At 33.8% G+C, this 4,351-nt stretch overlaps 1 pseudogene; it reads left to right on the top strand.

Annotated features, from left to right (window-relative positions):
• The first annotated feature begins 324 nt into the window (after positions 1-324).
• Positions 325-3,983, top strand: LOC110214836 (heat shock cognate 71 kDa protein pseudogene; annotated as a pseudogene).
• The last annotated feature ends 368 nt before the right edge of the window (positions 3,984-4,351 follow it).

Raw genomic sequence — 4,351 nt, 5'->3', positions numbered from 1 at the left:
AAATCTATTTGGTAATTCCAAACTCATGCATTCCATCCAACAGTATATTTCCTTTCCCATTAAATTATTTGGTAGAGATCTTACTCATGATAGAAAGTAGCAAGATATGTGTGTGAGCACGTATTTGCACATATTATATATAATATGCATGTATATATACACATGCATGTATATGTACACATATGTATATATAATATATACACACAGATACATGCATAGTTATATGTTTTGTGTAAAAATATAGATATAATTATATACGTATTTGAATTTTGCTTTCTTTTCCCTCATCAATAATCTCCTATGAGAGGTACTAAAGTGCAGAAAATGTGTGGCTCAGAGCTAGAAGGAGGAAAAAAGGTAAATGAAAGAGATGAGTGGAGGGTTCAGTCTACATAAGGATACCAATGAATGCCAAGTGCTGATACAAGGATACCTTTAAAAGGAATGAGATTTGTTCTACCAACTCCCCAGAATTCTAACAGCCATTAAGAGACAAAGACTTTCAGTCATGATTGACCTAGAACTAAAGAGAAAACCTCTGACCATGTCCCACTCCCAGGGCCAACCTCCAACTTCAGGCTGATGGCACCACAGCTTCAGAGCCAGGGACTTTAATGGTCTCAGAGAAAGTACAGTAACTCATAGGATATGTGTCTTTTTGATCACACCCTCAGTTTCAGCTCTTTCATTCTCAGACTCAGAGACTGCACTGAAGCAAATGCTAGGCTGAGAGAATAGACTTCAATTATTTCATTTTATGAAGGTTAAAAAGGTTCTTGTAAATGACTGATGCAAATACTGGAAACCTAGTTAAAACAACTGGATACCAGATGGCAAAGGAAAGTGGTTTACTTACTGTAAAGTGTTACAGAGGAGGAGATCATTTACAAGAAGCAATTACACAAACAGCCATAAGTATCCAAGATCCCCTAAAAGGGGGGCAAAGATAGAAGCACAGCAATGATAGTGTATGTCCGTATTCTCACTTCCACAAAAAAAAAAAAAAAGAATTCTTTTAAGTATTTGTTCACATTGTGTTTTTCCTTCCACCTCCAATTGTATTTCAGTCCTGATAAGGCAGGGCTGAATCGAATCAGGCAGAAGAACTATACATGCACAAAAATGAGAGGATGATTTCAATTTCTCTGCTTTTAGCTCTCTCACTTATCTTCCTGCAAACAGAAAATAAATATGAAAATATACAGGTGTCATCATCATTCTCCATGGTAGTCTTATAGTAAGCTTAGCTTAATGCTAAGACCTTAGCTTTAAACAGAGTCAGGGCACATTAGACAATTGGCTATTTCTTATCTCTCTGCCACCATTTTGGAAACAGCATATAGTTATATATACCAAAGCAGTTCATAATATTTAATTAAAAATCATAAAAAATGTGAATCTTATCTTTAGTTATTCCCTTTTCAGACTATTTCCTATTTAGGAACACATTCTTTAACTTTTTTTTTTCCTTAGGAAAATAATAAGGATTAACAAAAATTTAAAAAAAATTAAAGATGGAAAGAAGTAAACAAGGTAATTGCATATGGCGATAGGGACTATTATGTAGTTTATATTTTTCCCATTACATGCAGCTTATGTGTAATTCAAATTTGACACAGTAATTCCAACAGTGCCCTCCTCCTTTTCTGATTAATTAACTGGTTGGTGCAGTGGATAGAGTGCTGGTTCTGGAGTCAGGAAGACTTATCTTCCTCAGTTCAAATATGTCCTCTGATACTTACTGTGTGACCCTGGGCAAGTCACTTAACCCTGTTTGCCCCAGTTCCTCATCTGGAGAAGGATATGGCAAAGCATTTTTTCCAAGAAAATCCCAAAATGGGGTCACAAAGAGTTGGACATGACTGAAACAACTTACAGTACCACTATTTATGCATCTCCATTCCCCTTACTACATCTTCCTTCCATATAAAAAAAGAAAAATAAGACCCCCATATTTTAATGAATAAACATAATCACACGCAATAAATCCTCACATTTTCTTTATCTGAATATATTTGTCTATTTTGAAACTCTAATTCATCACCTCAATGCCAAAAGATGAGAAATAGGATTCATCATTATTGTCTCAGAGATATAATTGACCATTCTGCTGATCATACTTCTTAAGTCTTTCATAGTTGTTTTCTTTACATCAATGTAGTCAATGTGTAAATTGGTCTCCTGGTCCTGCTCATTTTACTTTTTTATCAGGTTATACATGTGCTCTCAGGTTTCTATAAATCTCTTCTTTTTGTCATTCTTCCCACCCCATTTGGACATTTTGTTTATTTTCCTAGGTCCATCAATTTTATTTGTTTACTTAATTGTCTTTATCCTGTGTTTGATTAAGTATTCATCCCCTATCCATATCTGTGAAAAATCTACTTCTTTTATAATTTTTTTTAGGCCATGATCTTTACTTTTTAAATTATAAAACCATTTCAAATTTATTGTAAAATATGGCTTAAGATGTTAGTATAAGCCTAACTTCTATAAGATTGCTATCACATTTTCCAGAAATTCTTTTAAAAAAGGAAATTATTTCCTGCTTATTATTTCTGATTCTTTCTTGTCTAGTTCATTGTGTTGATCTACTTTTCTATTTCTTAACCATTAACAAATTTTTTTGATGATTGCTGTTTTAAGATAGTTTGAGATCTAGATATGCTATTTCCCCTTCATTCCTATACTTTTTCATGATTTTCCTTAATATTCTAGATCTCTTCTTACTACAAATGAATTTAATCATTTTGTCTAGCTCTTTGAAGTATCCATTTGATAGACTGATTGGTGCAACACCCAGTCTTTAAACTAAAATTGTTAATCTTGTCACTTTTTACTGTATTTTCATGCCCCAACCATAACCATGGAAGATTTCTCTAGATATTTCTCCCAGTTCATTATGTGTTTAAGAAACATTTTGAAATTAAATAAAAGCAGGAATTCAAAGTGTTTAGTAGATTGACTTCTAAATTTTTATAGTGTGTACTTATTTTATTTTTTAAGTTTTTATTGATGTTTTCTTTTTCTTACACCATAATGCTTATTCCCAATATCTCTCTCCTCTCTTCCAGAGGGCCATTCCACACAATAAATAACATTTTAAAGAGGAAAAAAAAATCAGCACAATGAATTAATACATTGAAAAAGTTTCCTGTCATACCTACCAAGAAGATAGAGACTTTTACCACCTACTCAGACAACAAACTTGGTGTGCTTATTCAGGTTTATAGAGGTAAGAGATCAGTGACAAAGGATAACAATCTACTTGATAAGTTTGCACTCACAGGAATTCTCCCTTGCCCCCACAGATGTTCCTTAAATTGAGGTAATATTTAACATTGATGCCGATGGAATCTTCAATGCGTCTTCTGTGGATGAGAGAGTAGGCAAAGAGAATAAGAGATCATCACCAATATAAAAAATCATCTGAGCACAGAAGACATTGAGTATATGGTCCAGGAAGCTGAGAAATACATGACTGAAGATGAGAAGCAGAGAAATCAGTTGTCTTTCAATAACTCTCCTGAATCTTATGTTTTCAACATGAAGGTTACAGTAGAGAATGGGAAACACCAAGGCAAAACTGATGAAGACAAACAGAAAATAATTGACAAATGCATTGAAAGAATCAAATGGCTGGATAAGAAACAGACTGAAGAGAAAGAAGAATATGAGCATTAGCAGAAAGAACTGGAAAAGGTCAGCAATCCCACCATTACTAAGCTGTTCCAGAGTACCGAGGGCATGCCTAGTGGGTTCCCAGAAAGTGGATCCACCACATCTGGAGGTGCTTCTTCTGGACCCATCATTGAAAAAGTTGACTAAACACACCAAAAGAAAAAGCATTCTACACAGCTTTACAAAAACTGAAGGACTAAAATTTGTAGCCAAGCCAAGGACAAGTTAAAAATTACATTTAAAGTATTGTTTAAATCTGAACATTCTGAATGCTTGAACGCATGTGGAGGGAGAGAAGTGAATGACATTACACTTTATCAGGATGTAAACAAGTGGAAATGTGATTCTTGTCCTGGAGAATAAAAATCTATTTAAAATTGGCATGATTTAAAAAAAGAAAAAAAAGAAGTCTGAAAATATGTATAATGTATGTGACCTGTGGACCTCCCATCTTCACAAAGAAGAGGATTAAGGGTTTTCTTTTCTACCTTTTTATTTAGGGTATGCTTGATCTTTATAGTTTTCTTACGTTCACTTTTGATTTTTTGGTGTCTGGTTGTTCTTTCCATTTATATTGTTGTAGTCACTTTGTATCTTGTTTCCTTATCTCTACTAACTTTATTCTTCACAGTTCATATGGATCTTTACATGCTTCTCTGTCTTCATTCTT

Source organism: Phascolarctos cinereus, unplaced genomic scaffold, assembly GCF_003287225.1.
Source record: "Phascolarctos cinereus isolate Bilbo 61053 unplaced genomic scaffold, phaCin_HiC Scaffold_726;HRSCAF=1367, whole genome shotgun sequence".
Classification (NCBI taxonomy): Eukaryota; Metazoa; Chordata; class Mammalia; order Diprotodontia; family Phascolarctidae; genus Phascolarctos; species Phascolarctos cinereus.
This window is presented reverse-complemented; position numbering and strand designations above follow the sequence as displayed.